The sequence below is a fragment of the Saccoglossus kowalevskii genome, chromosome 6 (assembly GCF_978046115.1).
Source record: "Saccoglossus kowalevskii chromosome 6, keSacKowa6.1, whole genome shotgun sequence".
Classification (NCBI taxonomy): domain Eukaryota; kingdom Metazoa; phylum Hemichordata; class Enteropneusta; family Harrimaniidae; genus Saccoglossus; species Saccoglossus kowalevskii.
In genome coordinates, this window is record NC_140646.1 from 31,874,784 (window position 1) to 31,898,631 (window position 23,848).

Sequence of the window (23,848 nt, forward strand, 5' to 3'; positions counted from 1 at the left end):
CAATAACTGAATTGAAGAATATAGTTTCCTTCAACTAATTTACAAGTGGGTTCAAGATGATCAAATGGTTTAGCTTTATGTTACTTTCAATTACGAATCAACACATCTCTAAAACGTTTTTCCCCCCTCATCAACTTGTTTTCAACCAGCATCAGAAAATGGAGATGCCGGGTTTCGAACCCGGGGCCTCATACATGCAAAGCATGCGCTCTACCACTGAGCTACGTCCCCGAGATGAGTTACAAAATGAAAGGATTGAAAAAAAATTGAATCACTAAATAAAATCACTTCGATTTATTCAATGAACACAATGAACATTGAATCATGTTACATTTTCAATACATCTCCCCAAAAATGAACTTTCCGACATCGCTAATTAGACAAACTGTAATGAGCCTGGCATTGGTGGTGTAACGGTTAGCATGGTTGCCTTCCAAGCAGTCGATCCGGGTTCAACTCCCGGCCAATGCAGCAGCAGATTGTTTTGAGGCAATGAATGCGTGTCAATTTCTTGTCACTACCAAATATAAGCTATTGAGCAATAACTGAATTGAAGAATATAGTTTCCTTCAACTAATTTACAAGTGGGTTCAAGATGATCAAATGGTTTAGCTTTATGTTACTTTCAATTACGAATCAACACATCTCTAAAACGTTTTTCCCCCCTCATCAACTTGTTTTCAACCAGCATCAGAAAATGGAGATGCCGGGTTTCGAACCCGGGGCCTCATACATGCAAAGCATGCGCTCTACCACTGAGCTACATCCCCGAGATGAGTTACAAAATGAAAGGATTGAAAAAAAATTGAATCACTAAATAAAATCACTTCGATTTATTCAATGAACACAATGAACATTGAATCATGTTACATTTTCAATACATCTCCCCAAAAATGAACTTTCCGACATCGCTAATTAGACAAACTGTAATGAGCCTGGCATTGGTGGTGTAACGGTTAGCATGGTTGCCTTCCAAGCAGTCGATCCGGGTTCAACTCCCGGCCAATGCAGCAGCAGATTGTTTTGAGGCAATGAATGCGTGTCAATTTCTTGTCACTACCAAATATAAGCTATTGAGCAATAACTGAATTGAAGAATATAGTTTCCTTCAACTAATTTACAAGTGGGTTCAAGATGATCAAATGGTTTAGCTTTATGTTACTTTCAATTACGAATCAACACATCTCTAAAACGTTTTTCCCCCCTCATCAACTTGTTTTCAACCAGCATCAGAAAATGGAGATGCCGGGTTTCGAACCCGGGGCCTCATACATGCAAAGCATGCGCTCTACCACTGAGCTACATCCCCGAGATGAGTTAAAAAATGAAAGGATTGAAAAAAAATTGAATCACTAAATAAAATCACTTCGATTTATTCAATGAACACAATGAACATTGAATCATGTTACATTTTCAATACATCTCCCCAAAAATGAACTTTCCGACATCGCTAATTAGACAAACTGTAATGAGCCTGGCATTGGTGGTGTAACAGTTAGCATGCTTGCCTTCCAAGCAGTCGATCCGGGTTCAACTCCCGGCCAATGCAGCAGCAGATTGTTTTGAGGCAATGAATGCGTGTCAATTTCTTGTCACTACCAAATATAAGCTATTGAGCAATAACTGAATTGAAGAATATAGTTTCCTTCAACTAATTTACAAGTGGGTTCAAGATGATCAAATGGTTTAGCTTTATGTTACTTTCAATTACGAATCAACACATCTCTAAAACGTTTTTCCCCCCCTCATCAACTTGTTTTCAACCAGCATCAGAAAATGGAGATGCCGGGTTTCGAACCCGGGGCCTCATACATGCAAAGCATGCGCTCTACCACTGAGCTACATCCCCGAGATGAGTTACAAAATGAAAGGATTGAAAAAAAATTGAATCACTAAATAAAATCACTTCGATTTATTCAATGAACACAATGAACATTGAATCATGTTACATTTTCAATACATCTCCCCAAAAATGAACTTTCCGACATCGCTAATTAGACAAACTGTAAAGAGCCTGGCATTAATGGTGGTGTAACGGTTAGCATGGTTGCCTTCCAAGCAGTCGATCCTGGTTCAACTCCCGGCCAATGCAGCAACAGATTGTTTTGAGGCAATGAATGCGTGTCAATTTCTTGTCACTACCAAATATAAGCTATTGAGCAATAACTGAATTGAAGAATATAGTTTCCTTCAACTAAATTTACAAGTGGGTTCAAGATGATCAAATGGTTTAGCTTTATGTTACTTTCAATTACGAATCAACACATCTCTAAAACGTTTCCCCCCCCCCTCATCAACTTGTTTTCAACCAGCATCAGAAAATGGAGATGCCGGGTTTCGAACCCGGGGCCTCATACATGCAAAGCATGCGCTCTACCACTGAGCTACATCCCCGAGATGAGTTACAAAACGAAAGGATTGAAAAAAAATTGAATCACTAAATAAAATCACTTCGATTTATTCAATGAACACAATGAACATTGAATCATGTTACATTTTCAATACATCTCCCCAAAAATGAACTTTCCGACATCGCTAATTAGACAACCTGTAATGAGCCTGGCATTGGTGGTGTAACGGTTTGCATGGTTGCCTTCCAAGCAGTCGATCCGGGTTCAACTCCCGGCCAATGCAGCAGCAGATTGTTTTGAGGCAATGAATGCGTGTCAATTTCTTGTCACTACCAAATATAAGCTATTGAGCAATAACTGAATTGAAGAATATAGTTTCCTTCAACTAATTTACAAGTGGGTTCAAGATGATCAAATGGTTTAGCTTTATGTTACTTTCAATTACGAATCAACACATCTCTAAAACGTTTTTCCCCCCTCATCAACTTGTTTTCAACCAGCATCAGAAAATGGAGATGTCGGGTTTCGAACCCGGGGCCTCATACATGCAAAGCATGCGCTCTACCACTGAACTACATCCCCGAGATGAGTTACAAAATGAAAGGATTGAAAAAAAATTGAATCACTAAATAAAATCACTTCGATTTATTCAATGAACACAATGAACATTGAATCATGTTACATTTTCAATACATCTCCCCAAAAATGAACTTTCCGACATCGCTAATTAGACAAACTGTAATGAGCCTGGCATTGGTGGTGTAACGGTTAGCATGGTTGCCTTCCAAGCAGTCGATCCGGGTTCAACTCCCGGCCAATGCAGCAGCAGATTGTTTTGAGGCAATGAATGCGTGTCAATTTCTTGTCACTACCAAATATAAGCTATTGAGCAATAACTGAATTGAAGAATATAGTTTCCTTCAACTAATTTACAAGTGGGTTCAAGATGATCAAATGGTTTAGCTTTATGTTACTTTCAATTACGAATCAACACATCTCTAAAACGTTTTCCCCCCTCATCAACTTGTTTTCAACCAGCATCAGAAAATGGAGATGCCGGGTTTCGAACCCGGGGCCTCATACATGCAAAGCATGCGCTCTACCACTGAGCTACATCCCCGAGATGAGTTACAAAATGAAAGGATTGAAACAAAATTGAATCACTAAATAAAATCACTTCGATTTATTCAATGAACACAATGAACATTGAATCATGTTACATTTTCAATACATCTCCCCAAAAATGAACTTTCCGACATCGCTAATTAGACAAACTGTAATGAGCCTGGCATTGGTGGTGTAACGGTTAGCATGGTTGCCTTCCAAGCAGTCGATCCGGGTTCAACTCCCGGCCAATGCAGCAGCAGATTGTTTTGAGGCAATGAATGCGTGTCAATTTCTTGTCACTACCAAATATAAGCTATTGAGCAATAACTGAATTGAAGAATATAGTTTCCTTCAACTAATTTACAAGTGGGTTCAAGATGATCAAATGGTTTAGCTTTATGTTACTTTCAATTACGAATCAACACATCTCTAAAACGTTTTCCCCCCTCATCAACTTGTTTTCAACCAGCATCAGAAAATGGAGATGCCGGGTTTCGAACCCGGGGCCTCATACATGCAAAGCATGCGCTCTACCACTGAGCTACATCCCCGAGATGAGTTACAAAATGAAAGGATTGAAAAAAAATTGAATCACTAAATAAAATCACTTCGATTTATTCAATGAACACAATGAACATTGAATCATGTTACATTTTCAATACATCTCCCCAAAAATGAACTTTCCGACATCGCTAATTAGACAAACTGTAATGAGCCTGGCATTGGTGGTGTAACGGTTAGCATGGTTGCCTTCCAAGCAGTCGATCCGGGTTCAACTCCCGGCCAATGCAGCAGCAGATTGTTTTGAGGCAATGAATGCGTGTCAATTTCTTGTCACTACCAAATATAAGCTATTGAGCAATAACTGAATTGAAGAATATAGTTTCCTTCAACTAATTTACAAGTGGGTTCAAGATGATCAAATGGTTTAGCTTTATGTTACTTTCAATTACGAATCAACACATCTCTAAAACGTTTTTCCCCCCTCATCAACTTGTTTTCAACCAGCATCAGAAAATGGAGATGTCGGGTTTCGAACCCGGGGCCTCATACATGCAAAGCATGCGCTCTACCACTGAACTACATCCCCGAGATGAGTTACAAAATGAAAGGATTGAAAAAAAATTGAATCACTAAATAAAATCACTTCGATTTATTCAATGAACACAATGAACATTGAATCATGTTACATTTTCAATACATCTCCCCAAAAATGAACTTTCCGACATCGCTAATTAGACAAACTGTAATGAGCCTGGCATTGGTGGTGTAACGGTTAGCATGGTTGCCTTCCAAGCAGTCGATCCGGGTTCAACTCCCGGCCAATGCAGCAGCAGATTGTTTTGAGGCAATGATTGCGTGTCAATTTCTTGTCACTACCAAATATAAGCTATTGAGCAATAACTGAATTGAAGAATATAGTTTCCTTCAACTAATTTACAAGTGGGTTCAAGATGATCAAATGGTTTAGCTTTATGTTACTTTCAATTACGAATCAACACATCTCTAAAACGTTTTCCCCCCTCATCAACTTGTTTTCAACCAGCATCAGAAAATGGAGATGCCGGGTTTCGAACCCGGGGCCTCATACATGCAAAGCATGCGCTCTACCACTGAGCTACATCCCCGAGATGAGTTACAAAATGAAAGGATTGAAACAAAATTGAATCACTAAATAAAATCACTTCGATTTATTCAATGAACACAATGAACATTGAATCATGTTACATTTTCAATACATCTCCCCAAAAATGAACTTTCCGACATCGCTAATTAGACAAACTGTAATGAGCCTGGCATTGGTGGTGTAACGGTTAGCATGGTTGCCTTCCAAGCAGTCGATCCGGGTTCAACTCCCGGCCAATGCAGCAGCAGATTGTTTTGAGGCAATGAATGCGTGTCAATTTCTTGTCACTACCAAATATAAGCTATTGAGCAATAACTGAATTGAAGAATATAGTTTCCTTCAACTAATTTACAAGTGGGTTCAAGATGATCAAATGGTTTAGCTTTATGTTACTTTCAATTACGAATCAACACATCTCTAAAACGTTTTCCCCCCTCATCAACTTGTTTTCAACCAGCATCAGAAAATGGAGATGCCGGGTTTCGAACCCGGGGCCTCATACATGCAAAGCATGCGCTCTACCACTGAGCTACATCCCCGAGATGAGTTACAAAATGAAAGGATTGAAAAAAAATTGAATCACTAAATAAAATCACTTCGATTTATTCAATGAACACAATGAACATTGAATCATGTTACATTTTCAATACATCTCCCCAAAAATGAACTTTCCGACATCGCTAATTAGACAAACTGTAATGAGCCTGGCATTGGTGGTGTAACGGTTAGCATGGTTGCCTTCCAAGCAGTCGATCCGGGTTCAACTCCCGGCCAATGCAGCAGCAGATTGTTTTGAGGCAATGAATGCGTGTCAATTTCTTGTCACTACCAAATATAAGCTATTGAGCAATAACTGAATTGAAGAATATAGTTTCCTTCAACTAATTTACAAGTGGGTTCAAGATGATCAAATGGTTTAGCTTTATGTTACTTTCAATTACGAATCAACACATCTCTAAAACGTTTTTCCCCCCTCATCAACTTGTTTTCAACCAGCATCAGAAAATGGAGATGTCGGGTTTCGAACCCGGGGCCTCATACATGCAAAGCATGCGCTCTACCACTGAACTACATCCCCGAGATGAGTTACAAAATGAAAGGATTGAAAAAAAATTGAATCACTAAATAAAATCACTTCGATTTATTCAATGAACACAATGAACATTGAATCATGTTACATTTTCAATACATCTCCCCAAAAATGAACTTTCCGACATCGCTAATTAGACAAACTGTAATGAGCCTGGCATTGGTGGTGTAACGGTTAGCATGGTTGCCTTCCAAGCAGTCGATCCGGGTTCAACTCCCGGCCAATGCAGCAGCAGATTGTTTTGAGGCAATGAATGCGTGTCAATTTCTTGTCACTACCAAATATAAGCTATTGAGCAATAACTGAATTGAAGAATATAGTTTCCTTCAACTAATTTACAAGTGGGTTCAAGATGATCAAATGGTTTAGCTTTATGTTACTTTCAATTACGAATCAACACATCTCTAAAACGTTTTCCTCCCTCATCAACTTGTTTTCAACCAGCATCAGAAAATGGAGATGCCGGGTTTCGAACCCGGGGCCTCATACATGCAAAGCATGCGCTCTACCACTGAGCTACATCCCCGAGATGAGTTACAAAATGAAAGGATTGAAAAAAAATTGAATCACTAAATAAAATCACTTCGATTTATTCAATGAACACAATGAACATTGAATCATGTTACATTTTCAATACATCTCCCCAAAAATGAACTTTCCGACATCGCTAATTAGACAAACTGTAATGAGCCTGGCATTGGTGGTGTAACGGTTAGCATGGTTGCCTTCCAAGCAGTCAATCCGGGTTCAACTCCCGGCCAATGCAGCAGCAGATTGTTTTGAGGCAATGAATGCGTGTCAATTTCTTGTCACTACCAAATATAAGCTATTGAGCAATAACTGAATTGAAGAATATAGTTTCCTTCAACTAATTTACAAGTGGGTTCAAGATGATCAAATGGTTTAGCTTTATGTTACTTTCAATTACGAATCAACACATCTCTAAAACGTTTCCCCCCCCCCATCAACTTGTTTTCAACCAGCATCAGAAAATGGAGATGTGGGGTTTCGAACCCAGGGCCTCATACATGCAAAGCATGCGCTCTACCACTGAGCTACATCCCCGAGATGAGTTACAAAATGAAAGGATTGAAAAAAAATTGTATCACTAAATAAAATCACTTCGATTTATTCAATGAACACAATGAACATTGAATCATGTTACATTTTCAATACATCTCCCCAAAAATGAACTTTCCGACATCGCTAATTAGACAAACTGTAATGAGCCTGGCATTGGTGGTGTAACGGTTAGCATGGTTGCCTTCCAAGCAGTCGATCCGGGTTCAACTCCCGGCCAATGCAGCAGCAGATTGTTTTGAGGCAATGAATGCGTGTCAATTTCTTGTCACTACCAAATATAAGCTATTGAGCAATAACTGAATTGAAGAATATAGTTTCCTTCAACTAATTTACAAGTGGGTTCAAGATGATCAAATGGTTTAGCTTTATGTTACTTTCAATTACGAATCAACACATCTCTAAAACGTTTTTCCCCCCTCATCAACTTGTTTTCAACCAGCATCAGAAAATGGAGATGTCGGGTTTCGAACCCGGGGCCTCATACATGCAAAGCATGCGCTCTACCACTGAACTACATCCCCGAGACGAGTTACAAAATGAAAGGATTGAAAAAAAATTGAATCACTAAATAAAATCACTTCGATTTATTCAATGAACACAATGAACATTGAATCATGTTACATTTTCAATACATCTCCCCAAAAATGAACTTTCCGACATCGCTAATTAGACAAACTGTAATGAGCCTGGCATTGGTGGTGTAACGGTTAGCATGGTTGCCTTCCAAGCAGTCGATCCGGGTTCAACTCCCGGCCAATGCAGCAGCAGATTGTTTTGAGGCAATGAATGCGTGTCAATTTCTTGTCACTACCAAATATAAGCTATTGAGCAATAACTGAATTGAAGAATATAGTTTCCTTCAACTAATTTACAAGTGGGTTCAAGATGATCAAATGGTTTAGCTTTATGTTACTTTCAATTACGAATCAACACATCTCTAAAACGTTTTTCCCCCCTCATCAACTTGTTTTCAACCAGCATCAGAAAATGGAGATGTCGGGTTTCGAACCCGGGGCCTCATACATGCAAAGCATGCGCTCTACCACTGAGCTACATCCCCGAGATGAGTTACAAAATGAAAGGATTGAAAAAAAATTGAATCACTAAATAAAATCACTTCGATTTATTCAATGAACACAATGAACATTGAATCATGTTACATTTTCAATACATCTCCCCAAAAATGAACTTTCCGACATCGCTAATTAGACAAACTGTAATGAGCCTGGCATTGGTGGTGTAACGGTTAGCATGGTTGCCTTCCAAGCAGTCAATCCGGGTTCAACTCCCGGCCAATGCAGCAGCAGATTGTTTTGAGGCAATGAATGCGTGTCAATTTCTTGTCACTACCAAATATAAGCTATTGAGCAATAACTGAATTGAAGAATATATTTTCCTTCAACTAATTTACAAGTGGGTTCAAGATGATCAAATGGTTTAGCTTTATGTTACTTTCAATTACGAATCAACACATCTCTAAAACGTTTTTCCCCCCTCATCAACTTGTTTTCAACCAGCATCAGAAAATGGAGATGCCGGGTTTCGAACCCGGGGCCTCATACATGCAAAGCATGCGCTCTACCACTGAGCTACATCCCCGAGATGAGTTACAAAATGAAAGGATTGAAAAAAAATTGAATCACTAAATAAAATCACTTCGATTTATTCAATGAACACAATGAACATTGAATCATGTTACATTTTCAATACATCTCCCCAAAAATGAACTTTCCGACATCGCTAATTAGACAAACAGTAATGAGCCTGGCATTGGTGGTGTAACGGTTAGCATGGTTGCCTTCCAAGCAGTCGATCCGGGTTCAACTCCCGGCCAATGCAGCACAGATTCATTTGAGGCAATGAATGCGTGTCAATTTCTTGTCACTACCAAATATAAGCTATTGAGCAATAACTGAATTGAAGAATATAGTTTCCTTCAACTAATTTACAAGTGGGTTCAAGATGATCAAATGGTTTAGCTTTAGGTTACTTTCAATTACGAATCAACACATCTCTAAAACGTTTTTCCCCCCTCATCAACTTGTTTTCAACCAGCATCAGAAAATGGAGATGCCGGGTTTCGAACCCGGGGCCTCATACATGCAAAGCATGCGCTCTACCACTGAGCTACATCCCCGAGATGAGTTACAAAATGAAAGGATTGAAAAAAAATTGAATCACTAAATAAAATCACTTCGATTTATTCAATGAACACAATGAACATTGAATCATGTTACATTTTCAATACATCTCCCCAAAAATGAACTTTCCGACATCGCTAATTAGACAAACTGTAATGAGCCTGGCATTGGTGGTGTAACGGTTAGCATGGTTGCCTTCCAAGCAGTCAATCCGGGTTCAACTCCCGGCCAATGCAGCAGCAGATTGTTTTGAGGCAATGAATGCGTGTCAATTTCTTGTCACTACCAAATATAAGCTATTGAGCAATAACTGAATTGAAGAATATAGTTTCCTTCAACTAATTTACAAGTGGGTTCAAGATGATCAAATGGTTTAGCTTTATGTTACTTTCAATTACGAATCAACACATCTCTAAAACGTTTCCCCCCCCCATCAACTTGTTTTCAACCAGCATCAGAAAATGGAGATGTGGGGTTTCGAACCCAGGGCCTCATACATGCAAAGCATGCGCTCTACCACTGAGCTACATCCCCGAGATGAGTTACAAAATGAAAGGATTGAAAAAAAATTGAATCACTAAATAAAATCACTTCGATTTATTCAATGAACACAATGAACATTGAATCATGTTACATTTTCAATACATCTCCCCAAAAATGAACTTTCCGACATCGCTAATTAGACAAACTGTAATGAGCCTGGCATTGGTGGTGTAACGGTTAGCATGGTTGCCTTCCAAGCAGTCGATCCGGGTTCAACTCCCGGCCAATGCAGCAGCAGATTGTTTTGAGGCAATGAATGCGTGTCAATTTCTTGTCACTACCAAATATAAGCTATTGAGCAATAACTGAATTGAAGAATATAGTTTCCTTCAACTAATTTACAAGTGGGTTCAAGATGATCAAATGGTTTAGCTTTATGTTACTTTCAATTACGAATCAACACATCTCTAAAACGTTTTTCCCCCCTCATCAACTTGTTTTCAACCAGCATCAGAAAATGGAGATGTCGGGTTTCGAACCCGGGGCCTCATACATGCAAAGCATGCGCTCTACCACTGAACTACATCCCCGAGATGAGTTACAAAATGAAAGGATTGAAAAAAAATTGAATCACTAAATAAAATCACTTCGATTTATTCAATGAACACAATGAACATTGAATCATGTTACATTTTCAATACATCTCCCCAAAAATGAACTTTCCGACATCGCTAATTAGACAAACTGTAATGAGCCTGGCATTGGTGGTGTAACGGTTAGCATGGTTGCCTTCCAAGCAGTCGATCCGGGTTCAACTCCCGGCCAATGCAGCAGCAGATTGTTTTGAGGCAATGAATGCGTGTCAATTTCTTGTCACTACCAAATATAAGCTATTGAGCAATAACTGAATTGAAGAATATAGTTTCCTTCAACTAATTTACAAGTGGGTTCAAGATGATCAAATGGTTTAGCTTTATGTTACTTTCAATTACGAATCAACACATCTCTAAAACGTTTTTCCCCCCTCATCAACTTGTTTTCAACCAGCATCAGAAAATGGAGATGTCGGGTTTCGAACCCGGGGCCTCATACATGCAAAGCATGCGCTCTACCACTGAGCTACATCCCCGAGATGAGTTACAAAATGAAAGGATTGAAAAAAAATTGAATCACTAAATAAAATCACTTCGATTTATTCAATGAACACAATGAACATTGAATCATGTTACATTTTCAATACATCTCCCCAAAAATGAACTTTCCGACATCGCTAATTAGACAAACTGTAATGAGCCTGGCATTGGTGGTGTAACGGTTAGCATGGTTGCCTTCCAAGCAGTCAATCCGGGTTCAACTCCCGGCCAATGCAGCAGCAGATTGTTTTGAGGCAATGAATGCGTGTCAATTTCTTGTCACTACCAAATATAAGCTATTGAGCAATAACTGAATTGAAGAATATAGTTTCCTTCAACTAATATACAAGTGGGTTCAAGATGATCAAATGGTTTAGCTTTATGTTACTTTCAATTACGAATCAACACATCTCTAAAACGTTTCCCCCCCCCATCAACTTGTTTTCAACCAGCATCAGAAAATGGAGATGTGGGGTTTCGAACCCAGGGCCTCATACATGCAAAGCATGCGCTCTACCACTGAGCTACATCCCCGAGATGAGTTACAAAATGAAAGGATTGAAAAAAAAATTGAATCACTAAATAAAATCACTTCGATTTATTCAATGAACACAATGAACATTGAATCATGTTACATTTTCAATACATCTCCCCAAAAATGAACTTTCCGACATCGCTAATTAGACAAACTGTAATGAGCCTGGCATTGGTGGGGTAACGGTTAGCATGGTTGCCTTCCAAGCAGTCGATCCGGGTTCAACTCCCGGCCAATGCAGCACAGATTGTTTTGAGGCAATGAATGCGTGTCAATTTCTTGTCACTACCAAATATAAGCTATTGAGCAATAACTGAATTGAAGAATATATTTTCCTTCAACTAATTTACAAGTGGGTTCAAGATGATCAAATGGTTTAGCTTTATGTTACTTTCAATTACGAATCAACACATCTCTAAAACGTTTTTCCCCCCTCATCAACTTGTTTTCAACCAGCATCAGAAAATGGAGATGCCGGGTTTCGAACCCGGGGCCTCATACATGCAAAGCATGCGCTCTACCACTGAGCTACATCCCCGAGATGAGTTACAAAATGAAAGGATTGAAAAAAAATTGAATCACTAAATAAAATCACTTCGATTTATTCAATGAACACAATGAACATTGAATCATGTTACATTTTCAATACATCTCCCCAAAAATGAACTTTCCGACATCGCTAATTAGACAAACTGTAATGAGCCTGGCATTGGTGGTGTAACGGTTAGCATGGTTGCCTTCCAAGCAGTCGATCCGGGTTCAACTCCCGGCCAATGCAGCACAGATTCATTTGAGGCAATGAATGCGTGTCAATTTCTTGTCACTACCAAATATAAGCTATTGAGCAATAACTGAATTGAAGAATATAGTTTCCTTCAACTAATTTACAAGTGGGTTCAAGATGATCAAATGGTTTAGCTTTAGGTTACTTTCAATTACGAATCAACACATCTCTAAAACGTTTCCCCCCCCCCCCTCATCAACTTGTTTTCAACCAGCATCAGAAAATGGAGATGCCGGGTTTCGAACCCGGGGCCTCATACATGCAAAGCATGCGCTCTACCACTGAGCTACATCCCCGAGATGAGTTACAAAATGAAAGGATTGAAAAAAAATTGAATCACTAAATAAAATCACTTCGATTTATTCAATGAACACAATGAACATTGAATCATGTTACATTTTCAATACATCTCCCCAAAAATGAACTTTCCGACATCGCTAATTAGACAAACTGTAATGAGCCTGGCATTGGTGGTGTAACGGTTAGCATGGTTGCCTTCCAAGCAGTCGATCCGGGTTCAACTCCCGGCCAATGCAGCAGCAGATTGTTTTGAGGCAATGAATGCGTGTCAATTTCTTGTCACTACCAAATATAAGCTATTGAGCAATAACTGAATTGAAGAATATAGTTTCCTTCAACTAATTTACAAGTGGGTTCAAGATGATCAAATGGTTTAGCTTTATGTTACTTTCAATTACGAATCAACACATCTCTAAAACGTTTTTCCCCCCTCATCAACTTGTTTTCAACCAGCATCAGAAAATGGAGATTCCGGGTTTCGAACCCGGGGCCTCATACATGCAAAGCATGCGCTCTACCACTGAGCTACATCCCCGAGATGAGTTACAAAATGAAAGGATTGAAAAAAAATTGAATCACTAAATAAAATCACTTCGATTTATTCAATGAACACAATGAACATTGAATCATGTTACATTTTCAATACATCTCCCCAAAAATGAACTTTCCGACATCGCTAATTAGACAAACTGTAATGAGCCTGGCATTGGTGGTATAACGGTTAGCATGGTTGCTTTCCAAGCAGTCGATCCGGGTTCAACTCCCGGCCAATGCAGCAGCAGATTGTTTTGAGGCAATGAATGCGTGTCAATTTCTTGTCACTACCAAATATAAGCTATTGAGCAATAACTGAATTGAAGAATATAGTTTCCTTCAACTAATATACAAGTGGGTTCAAGATGATCAAATGGTTTAGCTTTATGTTACTTTCAATTACGAATCAACACATCTCTAAAACGTTTCCCCCCCCCCCACATCAACTTGTTTTCAACCAGCATCAGAAAATGGAGATGTCGGGTATCGAACCCAGGGCCTCATACATGCAAAACATGCGCTCTACCACTGAGCTACATCCCCGAGATGAGTTACAAAATGAAAGGATTGAAAAAAAATTGAATCACTAAATAAAATCACTTCGATTTATTCAATGAACACAATGAACATTGAATCATGTTACATTTTCAATACATCTCCCCAAAAATGAACTTTCCGACATCGCTAATTAGACAAACTGTAATGAGCCTGGCATTGGTGGTGTAACGGTTAGCATGGTTTCCTTCCAAACAGTTTATCAGGGTTCAACTCCCGGCCAATGCAGCAGCAGATTGTTTTGAGGCAATGAATGCGTGTCAATTTCTTGTCACTACCAAATATAAGCTATTGAGCAATAACTGAATTGAAGAATATAGTTTCCTTCAACTAATTTACAAGTGGGTTCAAGATGATCAAATGGTTTAGCTTTATGTTACTTTCAATTACGAATCAACACATCTCTAAAACGTTTTTCCCCCCTCATCAACTTGTTTTCAACCAGCATCAGAAAATGGAGATGCCGGGTTTCGAACCCGGGGCCTCATACATGCAAAGCATGCGCTCTACCACTGAGCTACATCCCCGACATGAGTTACAAAATGAAAGGATTGAAAAAAAATTGAATCACTAAATAAAATCACTTCGATTTATTCAATGAACACAATGAACATTGAATCATGTTACATTTTCAATACATCTCCCCAAAAATGAACTTTCCGACATCGCTAATTAGACAAACTGTAACGAGCCTGGCATTGGTGGTGTAACGGTTAGCATGGTTGCCTTCCAAGCAGTCGATCCGGGTTCAACTCCCGGCCAATGCAGCAGCAGATTGTTTTGAGGCAATGAATGCGTGTCAATTTCTTGTCACTACCAAATATAAGCTATTGAGCAATAACTGAATTGAAGAATATAGTTTCCTTCAACTAATTTACAAGTGGGTTCAAGATGATCAAATGGTTTAGCTTTATGTTACTTTCAATTACGAATCAACACATCTCTAAAACGTTTTTCCCCCCTCATCAACTTGTTTTCAACCAGCATCAGAAAATGGAGATGTCGGGTTTCGAACCCGGGGCCTCATACATGCAAAACATGCGCTCTACCACTGAGCTACATCCCCGAGATGAGTTACAAAATGAAAGGATTGAAAAAAAATTGAATCACTAAATAAAATCACTTCGATTTATTCAATGAACACAATGAACATTGAATCATGTTACATTTTCAATACATCTCCCCAAAAATGAACTTTCCGACATCGCTAATTAGACAAACTGTAATGAGCCTGGCATTGGTGGTGTAACGGTTAGCATGGTTGCCTTCCAAGCAGTCGATCCGGGTTCAACTCCCGGCCAATGCAGCAGCAGATTGTTTTGAGGCAATGAATGCGTGTCAATTTCTTGTCACTACCAAATATAAGCTATTGAGCAATAACTGAATTGAAGAATATAGTTTCCTTCAACTAATTTACAAGTGGGTTCAAGATGATCAAATGGTTTAGCTTTATGTTACTTTCAATTACGAATCAACACATCTCTAAAACTTTTTTCCCCCCTCATCAACTTGTTTTCAACCAGCATCAGAAAATGGAGATGCCGGGTTTCGAAACCGGGGCCTCATACATGCAAAGCATGCGCTCTACCACTGAGCTACATCCCCGAGATGAGTTACAAAATGAAAGGATTGAAAAAAAATTGAATCACTAAATAAAATCACTTCGATTTATTCAATGAACACAATGAACATTGAATCATGTTACATTTTCAATACATCTCCCCAAAAATGAACTTTCCGACATCGCTAATTAGACAAACTGTAATGAGCCTGGCATTGGTGGTATAACGGTTAGCATGGTTGCCTTCCAAGCAGTCGATCCGGGTTCAACTCCCGGCCAATGCAGCAGCAGATTGTTTTGAGGCAATGAATGCGTGTCAATTTCTTGTCACTACCAAATATAAGCCATTGAGCAATAACTGAATTGAAGAATATAGTTTCCTTCAACTAATATACAAGTGGGTTCAAGATGATCAAATGGTTTAGCTTTATGTTACTTTCAATTACGAATCAACACATCTCTAAAACGTTTCCCCCCCCCCCCTCATCAACTTGTTTTCAACCAGCATCAGAAAATGGAGATGTGGGGTTTCGAACCCAGGGCCTCACACATGCAAAGCATGCGCTCTACCACTGAGCTACATCCCCGAGATGAGTTACAAAATGAAGGGATTGAAAAAAAAATTAATCACTAAATAAAATCACTTCGATTTATTCAATGAACACAATGAACATTGAATCATGTTACATTTTCAATACATCTCCCCAAAAATGAACTTTCCGACATCGCTAATTAGACAAACTGTAATGAGCCTGGCATTGGTGGTGTAACGGTTAGCATGGTTGCCTTCCAAGCAGTCGATCCGGGTTCAACTCCCGGCCAATGCAGCAGCAGATTGTTTTGAGGCAATGAACGCGTGTCAATTTCTTGTCACTACCAAATATAAGCTATTGAGCAATAACTGAATTGAAGAATATAGTTTCCTTCAACTAATTTACAAGTGGGTTCAAGATGATCAAATGGTTTAGCTTTATGTTACTTTCAATTACGAATCAACACATCTCTAAAACGTTTTTCCCCCCTCAACAACTTGTTTTCAACCAGCATCAGAAAATGGAGATGCCGGGTTTCAAACCCGGGGCCTCATACATGCAATGCATGCGCTCTACCACTGAGCTACATCCCCGAGATGAGTTACAAAATGAAAGGATTGAAAAAAAATTGAATCACTAAATAAAATCACTTCGATTTATTCAATGAACACAATGAACATTGAATCATGTTACATTTTCAATACATCTCCCCAAAAATGAACTTTCCGACATCGCTAATTAGACAAACTGTAATGAGCCTGGCATTGGTGGTGTAACGGTTAGCATGGTTTCCTTCCAAACAGTTTATCAGGGTTCAACTCCCGGCCAATGCAGCAGCAGATTGTTTTGAGGCAATGAATGCGTGTCAATTTCTTGTCACTACCAAATATAAGCTATTGAGCAATAACTGAATTGAAGAATATAGTTTCCTTCAACTAATTTACAAGTGGGTTCAAGATGATCAAATGGTTTAGCTTTATGTTACTTTCAATTACGAATCAACACATCTCTAAAACGTTTTTCCCCCCTCATCAACTTGTTTTCAACCAGCATCAGAAAATGGAGATGCCGGGTTTCGAACCCGGGGCCTCATACATGCAAAGCATGCGCTCTACCACTGAGCTACATCCCCGACATGAGTTACAAAATGAAAGGATTGAAAAAAAATTTAATCACTAAATAAAATCACTTCGATTTATTCAATGAACACAATGAACATTGAATCATGTTACATTTTCAATACATCTCCCCAAAAATGAACTTTCCGACATCGCTAATTAGACAAACTGTAATGAGCCTGGCATTGGTGGTGTAACGGTTAGCATGGTTGCCTTCCAAGCAGTCGATCCGGGTTCAACTCCCGGCCAATGCAGCAGCAGATTGTTTTGAGGCAATGAATGCGTGTCAATTTCTTGTCACTACCAAATATAAGCTATTGAGCAATAACTGAATTGAAGAATATAGTTTCCTTCAACTAATTTACAAGTGGGTTCAAGATGATCAAATGGTTTAGCTTTATGTTACTTTCAATTACGAATCAACACATCTCTAAAACGTTTTTCCCCCCTCATCAACTTGTTTTCAACCAGCATCAGAAAATGGAGATGCCGGGTTTCGAACCCGGGGCCTCATACATGCAAAGCATGCGCTCTACCACTGAGCTACATCCCCAAAATGAGTTACAAAATGAAAGGATTGAAAAAAAATTTAATCACTAAATAAAATCACTTCGATTTATTCAATGAACACAATGAACATTGAATCATGTTACATTTTCAATACATCTCCCCAAAAATGAACTTTCCGACATCGCTAATTAGACAAACTGTAATGTGCCTGGCATTGGTGGTGTAACGGTTAGCATGGTTGCCTTCCAAGCAGTCGATCCGGGTTCAACTCCCGGCCAATGCAGCAGCAGATTGTTTTGAGGCAATGAATGCGTGTCAATTTCTTGTCACTACCAAATATAAGCTATTGAGCAATAACTGAATTGAAGAATATAGTTTCCTTCAACTAATTTACAAGTGGGTTCAAGATGATCAAATGGTTTAGCTTTATGTTACTTTCAATTACGAATCAACACATCTCTAAAACGTTTTTCCCCCCTCATCAACTTGTTTTCAACCAGCATCAGAAAATGGAGATGCCGGGTTTCGAACCCGGGGCCTCATACATGCAGAGCATGCGCTCTACCACTGAGCTACATCCCCGAGATGAGTTACAAAATGAAAGGATTGAAAAAAAATTGAATCACTAAATAAAATCACTTCGATTTATTCAATGAACACAATGAACATTGAATCATGTTACATTTTCAATACATCTCCCCAAAAATGAACTTTCCGACATCGCTAATTAGACAAACTGTAATGAGCCTGGCATTGGTGGTGTAACGGTTAGCATGGTTGCCTTCCAAGCAGTCGATCCGGGTTCAACTCCCGGCCAATGCAGCAGCAGATTGTTTTGAGGCAATGAATGCGTGTCAATTTCTTGTCACTACCAAATATAAGCTATTGAGCAATAACTGAATTGAAGAATATAGTTTCCTTCAACTAATTTACAAGTGGGTTCAAGATGATCAAATGGTTTAGCTTTATGTTACTTTCAATTACGAATCAACACATCTCTAAAACGTTTTTCCCCCCCTCATCAACTTGTTTTCAACCAGCATCAGAAAATGGAGATTCCGGGTTTCGAACCCGGGGCCTCATACATGCAAAGCATGCGCTCTACCACTGAGCTACATCCCCGAGATGAGTTACAAAATGAAAGGATTGAAAAAAAATTGAATCACTAAATAAAATCACTTCGATTTATTCAATGAACACAATGAACATTGAATCATGTTACATTTTCAATACATCTCCCCAAAAATGAACTTTCCGACATCGCTAATTAGACAAACTGTAATGAGCCTGGCATTGGTGGTATAACGGTTAGCATGGTTGCTTTCCAAGCAGTCGATCCGGGTTCAACTCCCGGCCAATGCAGCAGCAGATTGTTTTGAGGCAATGAATGCGTGTCAATTTCTTGTCACTACCAAATATAAGCTATTGAGCAATAACTGAATTGAAGAATATAGTTTCCTTCAACTAATATACAAGTGGGTTCAAGATGATCAAATGGTTTAGCTTTATGTTACTTTCAATTACGAATCAACACATCTCTAAAACGTTTTCCCCCCCACATCAACTTGTTTTCAACCAGCATCAGAAAATGGAGATGTCGGGTATCGAACCCAGGGCATCATACATGCAAAACATGCGCTCTACCACTGAGCTACATCCCCGAGATGAGTTACAAAATGAAAGGATTGAAAAAAAATTGAATCACTAAATAAAATCACTTCGATTTATTCAATGAACACAATGAACATTGAATCATGTTACATTTTCAATACATCTCCCCAAAAATGAACTTTCCGACATCGCAAATTAGACAAACTGTAATGAGCCTGGCATTGGTGGTGTAACGGTTAGCATGGTTGCCTTCCAAGCAGTCGATCCGGGTTCAACTCCCGGCCAATGCAGCAGCAGATTGTTTTGAGGCAATGAATGCGTGTCAATTTCTTGTCACTACCAAATATAAGCTATTGAGCAATAACTGAATTGAAGAATATAGTTTCCTTCAACTAATTTACAAGTGGGTTCAAGATGATCAAATGGTTTAGCTTTATGTTACTTTCAATTACGAATCAACACATCTCTAAAACGTTTTTCCCCCCTCATCAACTTGTTTTCAACCAGCATCAGAAAATGGAGATGTCGGGTTTCGAACCCGGGGCCTCATACATGCAAAACATGCGCTCTACCACTGAGCTACATCCCCGAGATGAGTTACAAAATGAAAGGATTGAAAAAAAATTGAATCACTAAATAAAATCACTTCGATTTATTCAATGAACACAATGAACATTGAATCATGTTACATTTTCAATACATCTCCCCAAAAATGAACTTTCCGACATCGCTAATTAGACAAACTGTAATGAGCCTGGCATTGGTGGTGTAACGGTTAGCATGGTTGCCTTCCAAGCAGTCGATCCGGGTTCAACTCCCGGCCAATGCAGCACAGGTTCATTTGAGGCAATGAATGCGTGTCAATTTCTTGTCACTACCAAATATAAGCTATTGAGCAATAACTGAATTGAAGAATATAGTTTCCTTCAACTAATTTACAAGTGGGTTCAAGATGATCAAATGGTTTAGCTTTAGGTTACTTTCAATTACGAATCAACACATCTCTAAAACGTTTTCCCCCCCTCATCAACTTGTTTTCAACCAGCATCAGAAAATGGAGATGCCGGGTTTCGAACCCGGGGCCTCATACATGCAAAGCATGCGCTCTACCACTGAGCTACATCCCCGAGATGAGTTACAAAATGAAAGGATTGAAAAAAAATTGAATCACTAAATAAAATCACTTCGATTTATTCAATGAACACAATGAACATTGAATCATGTTACATTTTCAATACATCTCCCCAAAAATGAACTTTCCGACATCGCTAATTAGACAAACTGTAATGAGCCTGGCATTGGTGGTGTAACGGTTAGCATGGTTGCCTTCCAAGCAGTCGATCCGGGTTCAACTCCCGGCCAATGCAGCAGCAGATTGTTTTGAGGCAATGAATGCGTGTCAATTTCTTGTCACTACCAAATATAAGCTATTGAGCAATAACTGAATTGAAGAATATAGTTTCCTTCAACTAATTTACAAGTGGGTTCAAGATGATCAAATGGTTTAGCTTTATGTTACTTTCAATTACGAATCAACACATCTCTAAAACGTTTTTCCCCCCTCATCAACTTGTTTTCAACCAGCATCAGAAAATGGAGATTCCGGGTTTCGAACCCTGGGCCTCATACATGCAAAGCATGCGCTCTACCACTGAGCTACATCCCCGAGATGAGTTACAAAATGAAAGGATTGAAAAAAAATTGAATCACTAAATAAAATCACTTCGATTTATTCAATGAACACAATGAACATTGAATCATGTTACATTTTCAATACATCTCCCCAAAAATGAACTTTCCGACATCGCTAATTAGACAAACTGTAATGAGCCTGGCATTGGTGGTGTAACGGTTAGCATGGTTTCCTTCCAAACAGTTTATCAGGGTTCAACTCCCGGCCAATGCAGCAGCAGATTGTTTTGAGGCAATGAATGCGTGTCAATTTCTTGTCACTACCAAATATAAGCTATTGAGCAATAACTGAATTGAAGAATATAGTTTCCTTCAACTAATTTACAAGTGGGTTCAAGATGATCAAATGGTTTAGCTTTATGTTACTTTCAATTACGAATCAACACATCTCTAAAACGTTTTTCCCCCCTCATCAACTTGTTTTCAACCAGCATCAGAAAATGGAGATGCCGGGTTTCGAACCCGGGGCCTCATACATGCAAAGCATGCGCTCTACCACTGAGCTACATCCCCGAGATGAGTTACAAAATGAAAGGATTGAAAAAAAATTGAATCACTAAATAAAATCACTTCGATTTATTCAATGAACACAATGAACATTGAATCATGTTACATTTTCAATACATCTCCCCAAAAATGAACTTTCCGACATCGCTAATTAGACAAACTGCAATGAGCCTGGCATTGGTGGTGTAACGGTTAGCATGGTTGCCTTCCAAGCAGTCGATCCGGGTTCAACTCCCGGCCAATGCAGCAGCAGATTGTTTTGAGGCAATGAATGCGTGTCAATTTCTTGTCACTACCAAATATAAGCTATTGAGCAATAACTGAATTGAAGAATATAGTTTCCTTCAACTAATTTACTAGTGGGTTCAAGATGATCAAATGGTTTAGCTTTATGTTACTTTCAATTACGAATCAACACATCTCTAAAACGTTTTTCCCCCCTCATCAACTTGTTTTCAACCAGCATCAGAAAATGGAGATGCCGGGTTTCGAACCCGGGGCCTCATACATGCAAAGCATGCGCTCTACCACTGAGCTACATCCCCGAAATGAGTTACAAAATGAAAGGATTGAAAAAAAATTGAATCACTAAATAAAATCACTTCGATTTATTCAATGAACACAATGAACATTGAATCATGTTACATTTTCAATACATCTCCCCAAAAATGAACTTTCCGACATCGCTAATTAGACAAACTGTAATGAGCCTGGCATTGGTGGTGTAACGGTTAGCATGGTTGCCTTCCAAGCAGTCGATTCGGGTTTAACTCCCGGCCAATGCAGCAGCAGATTGTTTTGAGGCAATGAATGCGTGTCAATTTCTTGTCACTACCAAATATAAGCTATTGAGCAATAACTGAATTGAAGAATAGAGTTTCCTTCAACTAATTTACAAGTGGGTTCAAGATGATCAAATGGTTTAGCTTTATGTTACTTTCAATTACGAATCAACACATCTCTAAAACGTTTTTCCCCCCTCATCAACTTGTTTTCAACCAGCATCAGAAAATGGAGATGCCGGGTTTCGAACCCGGGGCCTCATACATGCAAAGCATGCGCTCTACCACTGAGCTACATCCCCGAGATGAGTTACAAAATGAAAGGATTGAAAAAAAATTGAATCACTAAATAAAATCACTTCGATTTATTCAATGAACACAATGAACATTGAATCATGTTACATTTTCAATACATCTCCCCAAAAATAAACTTTCCGACATCGCTAATTAGACAAACTGTAATGAGCCTGGCATTGGTGGTGTAACGGTTAGCATGGTTGCCTTCCAAGCAGTCGATCCGGGTTCAACTCCCGGCCAATGCAGCAGCAGATTGTTTTGAGGCAATGAATGCGTGTCAATTTCTTGTCACTACCAAATATAAGCTATTGAGCAATAACTGAATTGAAGAATATAGTTTCCTTCAACTAATTTACAAGTGGGTTCAAGATGATCAAATGGTTTAGCTTTATGTTACTTTCAATTACGAATCAACACATCTCTAAAACGTTTTTCCCCCCTCATCAACTTGTTTTCAACCAGCATCAGAAAATGGAGATGCCGGGTTTCGAACCCGGGGCCTCATACATGCAAAGCATGCGCTCTACCACTGAGCTACATCCCCGAGATGAGTTACAAAATGAAAGGATTGAAAAAAAATTGAATCACTAAATAAAATCACTTCGATTTATTCAATGAACACAATGAACATTGAATCATGTTACATTTTCAATACATCTCCCCAAAAATGAACTTTCCGACATCGCTAATTAGACAAACTGCAATGAGCCTGGCATTGGTGGTGTAACGGTTAGCATGGTTGCCTTCCAAGCAGTCGATCCGGGTTCAACTCCCGGCCAATGCAGCAGCAGATTGTTTTGAGGCAATGAATGCGTGTCAATTTCTTGTCACTACCAAATATAAGCTATTGAGCAATAACTGAATTGAAGAATATAGTTTCCTTCAACTAATTTACTAGTGGGTTCAAGATGATCAAATGGTTTAGCTTTATGTTACTTTCAATTACGAATCAACACATCTCTAAAACGTTTTTCCCCCCTCATCAACTTGTTTTCAACCAGCATCAGAAAATGGAGATGCCGGGTTTCGAACCCGGGGCCTCATACATGCAAAGCATGCGCTCTACCACTGAGCTACATCCCCGAGATGAGTTACAAAATGAAAGGATTGAAAAAAAATTGAATCACTAAATAAAATCACTTCGATTTATTCAATGAACACAATGAACATTGAATCATGTTACATTTTCAATACATCTCCCCAAAAATGAACTTTCCGACATCGCTAATTAGACAAACTGTAATGAGCCTGGCATTGGTGGTGTAACGGTTAGCATGGTTGCCTTCCAAGCAGTCGATCCGGGTTCAACTCCCGGCCAATGCAGCAGCAGATTGTTTTGAGGCAATGAATGCGTGTCAATTTCTTGTCACTACCAAATATAAGCTATTGAGCAATAACTGAATTGAAGAATATAGTTTCCTTCAACTAATTTACAAGTGGGTTCAAGATGATCAAATGGTTTAGCTTTATGTTACTTTCAATTACGAATCAACACATCTCTAAAACGTTTTCCC

General features: G+C 39.0%; 51 non-coding genes across 51 annotated transcripts; 29 read left to right on the top strand and 22 right to left on the bottom strand.

The window, feature by feature from the left end:
* The first annotated feature begins 399 nt into the window (after window positions 1-399).
* On the top strand, window positions 400-471 carry TRNAG-UCC (transfer RNA glycine (anticodon UCC)). Its single transcript has one exon. It is a non-coding gene; the product is annotated as a tRNA-Gly (tRNA).
* Window positions 472-698: 227 nt separating this feature from the next.
* Window positions 699-770, bottom strand: TRNAA-UGC (transfer RNA alanine (anticodon UGC)). Its single transcript has one exon. It is a non-coding gene; the product is annotated as a tRNA-Ala (tRNA).
* A 168-nt stretch (window positions 771-938) lies between these two features.
* On the top strand, window positions 939-1,010 carry TRNAG-UCC (transfer RNA glycine (anticodon UCC)). The gene has a single exon. It is a non-coding gene; the product is annotated as a tRNA-Gly (tRNA).
* A 227-nt stretch (window positions 1,011-1,237) lies between these two features.
* On the bottom strand, window positions 1,238-1,309 carry TRNAA-UGC (transfer RNA alanine (anticodon UGC)). Its single transcript has one exon. It is a non-coding gene; the product is annotated as a tRNA-Ala (tRNA).
* Window positions 1,310-1,777: 468 nt separating this feature from the next.
* Window positions 1,778-1,849, bottom strand: TRNAA-UGC (transfer RNA alanine (anticodon UGC)). The gene has a single exon. It is a non-coding gene; the product is annotated as a tRNA-Ala (tRNA).
* Window positions 1,850-2,322: 473 nt separating this feature from the next.
* On the bottom strand, window positions 2,323-2,394 carry TRNAA-UGC (transfer RNA alanine (anticodon UGC)). The gene has a single exon. It is a non-coding gene; the product is annotated as a tRNA-Ala (tRNA).
* A 707-nt stretch (window positions 2,395-3,101) lies between these two features.
* Window positions 3,102-3,173, top strand: TRNAG-UCC (transfer RNA glycine (anticodon UCC)). The gene has a single exon. It is a non-coding gene; the product is annotated as a tRNA-Gly (tRNA).
* A 226-nt stretch (window positions 3,174-3,399) lies between these two features.
* Window positions 3,400-3,471, bottom strand: TRNAA-UGC (transfer RNA alanine (anticodon UGC)). The gene has a single exon. It is a non-coding gene; the product is annotated as a tRNA-Ala (tRNA).
* A 168-nt stretch (window positions 3,472-3,639) lies between these two features.
* Window positions 3,640-3,711, top strand: TRNAG-UCC (transfer RNA glycine (anticodon UCC)). Its single transcript has one exon. It is a non-coding gene; the product is annotated as a tRNA-Gly (tRNA).
* Window positions 3,712-3,937: 226 nt separating this feature from the next.
* Window positions 3,938-4,009, bottom strand: TRNAA-UGC (transfer RNA alanine (anticodon UGC)). Its single transcript has one exon. It is a non-coding gene; the product is annotated as a tRNA-Ala (tRNA).
* Window positions 4,010-4,177: 168 nt separating this feature from the next.
* Window positions 4,178-4,249, top strand: TRNAG-UCC (transfer RNA glycine (anticodon UCC)). The gene has a single exon. It is a non-coding gene; the product is annotated as a tRNA-Gly (tRNA).
* Window positions 4,250-4,716: 467 nt separating this feature from the next.
* Window positions 4,717-4,788, top strand: TRNAG-UCC (transfer RNA glycine (anticodon UCC)). The gene has a single exon. It is a non-coding gene; the product is annotated as a tRNA-Gly (tRNA).
* A 226-nt stretch (window positions 4,789-5,014) lies between these two features.
* On the bottom strand, window positions 5,015-5,086 carry TRNAA-UGC (transfer RNA alanine (anticodon UGC)). The gene has a single exon. It is a non-coding gene; the product is annotated as a tRNA-Ala (tRNA).
* Window positions 5,087-5,254: 168 nt separating this feature from the next.
* TRNAG-UCC (transfer RNA glycine (anticodon UCC)) lies at window positions 5,255-5,326 on the top strand. Its single transcript has one exon. It is a non-coding gene; the product is annotated as a tRNA-Gly (tRNA).
* A 226-nt stretch (window positions 5,327-5,552) lies between these two features.
* TRNAA-UGC (transfer RNA alanine (anticodon UGC)) lies at window positions 5,553-5,624 on the bottom strand. Its single transcript has one exon. It is a non-coding gene; the product is annotated as a tRNA-Ala (tRNA).
* A 168-nt stretch (window positions 5,625-5,792) lies between these two features.
* Window positions 5,793-5,864, top strand: TRNAG-UCC (transfer RNA glycine (anticodon UCC)). The gene has a single exon. It is a non-coding gene; the product is annotated as a tRNA-Gly (tRNA).
* Window positions 5,865-6,331: 467 nt separating this feature from the next.
* On the top strand, window positions 6,332-6,403 carry TRNAG-UCC (transfer RNA glycine (anticodon UCC)). Its single transcript has one exon. It is a non-coding gene; the product is annotated as a tRNA-Gly (tRNA).
* A 226-nt stretch (window positions 6,404-6,629) lies between these two features.
* On the bottom strand, window positions 6,630-6,701 carry TRNAA-UGC (transfer RNA alanine (anticodon UGC)). Its single transcript has one exon. It is a non-coding gene; the product is annotated as a tRNA-Ala (tRNA).
* Window positions 6,702-7,408: 707 nt separating this feature from the next.
* On the top strand, window positions 7,409-7,480 carry TRNAG-UCC (transfer RNA glycine (anticodon UCC)). Its single transcript has one exon. It is a non-coding gene; the product is annotated as a tRNA-Gly (tRNA).
* Window positions 7,481-7,947: 467 nt separating this feature from the next.
* TRNAG-UCC (transfer RNA glycine (anticodon UCC)) lies at window positions 7,948-8,019 on the top strand. Its single transcript has one exon. It is a non-coding gene; the product is annotated as a tRNA-Gly (tRNA).
* Window positions 8,020-8,785: 766 nt separating this feature from the next.
* TRNAA-UGC (transfer RNA alanine (anticodon UGC)) lies at window positions 8,786-8,857 on the bottom strand. Its single transcript has one exon. It is a non-coding gene; the product is annotated as a tRNA-Ala (tRNA).
* Window positions 8,858-9,025: 168 nt separating this feature from the next.
* Window positions 9,026-9,097, top strand: TRNAG-UCC (transfer RNA glycine (anticodon UCC)). The gene has a single exon. It is a non-coding gene; the product is annotated as a tRNA-Gly (tRNA).
* A 226-nt stretch (window positions 9,098-9,323) lies between these two features.
* TRNAA-UGC (transfer RNA alanine (anticodon UGC)) lies at window positions 9,324-9,395 on the bottom strand. Its single transcript has one exon. It is a non-coding gene; the product is annotated as a tRNA-Ala (tRNA).
* Window positions 9,396-10,101: 706 nt separating this feature from the next.
* Window positions 10,102-10,173, top strand: TRNAG-UCC (transfer RNA glycine (anticodon UCC)). The gene has a single exon. It is a non-coding gene; the product is annotated as a tRNA-Gly (tRNA).
* A 467-nt stretch (window positions 10,174-10,640) lies between these two features.
* On the top strand, window positions 10,641-10,712 carry TRNAG-UCC (transfer RNA glycine (anticodon UCC)). The gene has a single exon. It is a non-coding gene; the product is annotated as a tRNA-Gly (tRNA).
* Window positions 10,713-12,016: 1,304 nt separating this feature from the next.
* TRNAA-UGC (transfer RNA alanine (anticodon UGC)) lies at window positions 12,017-12,088 on the bottom strand. Its single transcript has one exon. It is a non-coding gene; the product is annotated as a tRNA-Ala (tRNA).
* A 168-nt stretch (window positions 12,089-12,256) lies between these two features.
* TRNAG-UCC (transfer RNA glycine (anticodon UCC)) lies at window positions 12,257-12,328 on the top strand. Its single transcript has one exon. It is a non-coding gene; the product is annotated as a tRNA-Gly (tRNA).
* Window positions 12,329-12,558: 230 nt separating this feature from the next.
* TRNAA-UGC (transfer RNA alanine (anticodon UGC)) lies at window positions 12,559-12,630 on the bottom strand. The gene has a single exon. It is a non-coding gene; the product is annotated as a tRNA-Ala (tRNA).
* A 168-nt stretch (window positions 12,631-12,798) lies between these two features.
* Window positions 12,799-12,870, top strand: TRNAG-UCC (transfer RNA glycine (anticodon UCC)). The gene has a single exon. It is a non-coding gene; the product is annotated as a tRNA-Gly (tRNA).
* A 1,308-nt stretch (window positions 12,871-14,178) lies between these two features.
* On the bottom strand, window positions 14,179-14,250 carry TRNAA-UGC (transfer RNA alanine (anticodon UGC)). Its single transcript has one exon. It is a non-coding gene; the product is annotated as a tRNA-Ala (tRNA).
* Window positions 14,251-14,418: 168 nt separating this feature from the next.
* TRNAG-UCC (transfer RNA glycine (anticodon UCC)) lies at window positions 14,419-14,490 on the top strand. Its single transcript has one exon. It is a non-coding gene; the product is annotated as a tRNA-Gly (tRNA).
* A 467-nt stretch (window positions 14,491-14,957) lies between these two features.
* TRNAG-UCC (transfer RNA glycine (anticodon UCC)) lies at window positions 14,958-15,029 on the top strand. The gene has a single exon. It is a non-coding gene; the product is annotated as a tRNA-Gly (tRNA).
* Window positions 15,030-16,039: 1,010 nt separating this feature from the next.
* TRNAG-UCC (transfer RNA glycine (anticodon UCC)) lies at window positions 16,040-16,111 on the top strand. The gene has a single exon. It is a non-coding gene; the product is annotated as a tRNA-Gly (tRNA).
* Window positions 16,112-16,877: 766 nt separating this feature from the next.
* Window positions 16,878-16,949, bottom strand: TRNAA-UGC (transfer RNA alanine (anticodon UGC)). The gene has a single exon. It is a non-coding gene; the product is annotated as a tRNA-Ala (tRNA).
* A 168-nt stretch (window positions 16,950-17,117) lies between these two features.
* On the top strand, window positions 17,118-17,189 carry TRNAG-UCC (transfer RNA glycine (anticodon UCC)). Its single transcript has one exon. It is a non-coding gene; the product is annotated as a tRNA-Gly (tRNA).
* Window positions 17,190-17,416: 227 nt separating this feature from the next.
* TRNAA-UGC (transfer RNA alanine (anticodon UGC)) lies at window positions 17,417-17,488 on the bottom strand. The gene has a single exon. It is a non-coding gene; the product is annotated as a tRNA-Ala (tRNA).
* Window positions 17,489-17,656: 168 nt separating this feature from the next.
* TRNAG-UCC (transfer RNA glycine (anticodon UCC)) lies at window positions 17,657-17,728 on the top strand. Its single transcript has one exon. It is a non-coding gene; the product is annotated as a tRNA-Gly (tRNA).
* Window positions 17,729-18,195: 467 nt separating this feature from the next.
* Window positions 18,196-18,267, top strand: TRNAG-UCC (transfer RNA glycine (anticodon UCC)). The gene has a single exon. It is a non-coding gene; the product is annotated as a tRNA-Gly (tRNA).
* A 1,007-nt stretch (window positions 18,268-19,274) lies between these two features.
* Window positions 19,275-19,346, top strand: TRNAG-UCC (transfer RNA glycine (anticodon UCC)). The gene has a single exon. It is a non-coding gene; the product is annotated as a tRNA-Gly (tRNA).
* A 467-nt stretch (window positions 19,347-19,813) lies between these two features.
* Window positions 19,814-19,885, top strand: TRNAG-UCC (transfer RNA glycine (anticodon UCC)). The gene has a single exon. It is a non-coding gene; the product is annotated as a tRNA-Gly (tRNA).
* A 226-nt stretch (window positions 19,886-20,111) lies between these two features.
* On the bottom strand, window positions 20,112-20,183 carry TRNAA-UGC (transfer RNA alanine (anticodon UGC)). The gene has a single exon. It is a non-coding gene; the product is annotated as a tRNA-Ala (tRNA).
* A 168-nt stretch (window positions 20,184-20,351) lies between these two features.
* On the top strand, window positions 20,352-20,423 carry TRNAG-UCC (transfer RNA glycine (anticodon UCC)). Its single transcript has one exon. It is a non-coding gene; the product is annotated as a tRNA-Gly (tRNA).
* Window positions 20,424-21,189: 766 nt separating this feature from the next.
* TRNAA-UGC (transfer RNA alanine (anticodon UGC)) lies at window positions 21,190-21,261 on the bottom strand. Its single transcript has one exon. It is a non-coding gene; the product is annotated as a tRNA-Ala (tRNA).
* Window positions 21,262-21,429: 168 nt separating this feature from the next.
* Window positions 21,430-21,501, top strand: TRNAG-UCC (transfer RNA glycine (anticodon UCC)). Its single transcript has one exon. It is a non-coding gene; the product is annotated as a tRNA-Gly (tRNA).
* A 227-nt stretch (window positions 21,502-21,728) lies between these two features.
* On the bottom strand, window positions 21,729-21,800 carry TRNAA-UGC (transfer RNA alanine (anticodon UGC)). Its single transcript has one exon. It is a non-coding gene; the product is annotated as a tRNA-Ala (tRNA).
* Window positions 21,801-22,267: 467 nt separating this feature from the next.
* On the bottom strand, window positions 22,268-22,339 carry TRNAA-UGC (transfer RNA alanine (anticodon UGC)). The gene has a single exon. It is a non-coding gene; the product is annotated as a tRNA-Ala (tRNA).
* Window positions 22,340-22,507: 168 nt separating this feature from the next.
* On the top strand, window positions 22,508-22,579 carry TRNAG-UCC (transfer RNA glycine (anticodon UCC)). The gene has a single exon. It is a non-coding gene; the product is annotated as a tRNA-Gly (tRNA).
* A 227-nt stretch (window positions 22,580-22,806) lies between these two features.
* On the bottom strand, window positions 22,807-22,878 carry TRNAA-UGC (transfer RNA alanine (anticodon UGC)). Its single transcript has one exon. It is a non-coding gene; the product is annotated as a tRNA-Ala (tRNA).
* A 168-nt stretch (window positions 22,879-23,046) lies between these two features.
* On the top strand, window positions 23,047-23,118 carry TRNAG-UCC (transfer RNA glycine (anticodon UCC)). Its single transcript has one exon. It is a non-coding gene; the product is annotated as a tRNA-Gly (tRNA).
* A 227-nt stretch (window positions 23,119-23,345) lies between these two features.
* Window positions 23,346-23,417, bottom strand: TRNAA-UGC (transfer RNA alanine (anticodon UGC)). Its single transcript has one exon. It is a non-coding gene; the product is annotated as a tRNA-Ala (tRNA).
* A 168-nt stretch (window positions 23,418-23,585) lies between these two features.
* On the top strand, window positions 23,586-23,657 carry TRNAG-UCC (transfer RNA glycine (anticodon UCC)). The gene has a single exon. It is a non-coding gene; the product is annotated as a tRNA-Gly (tRNA).
* Window positions 23,658-23,848: the final 191 nt, after the last annotated feature.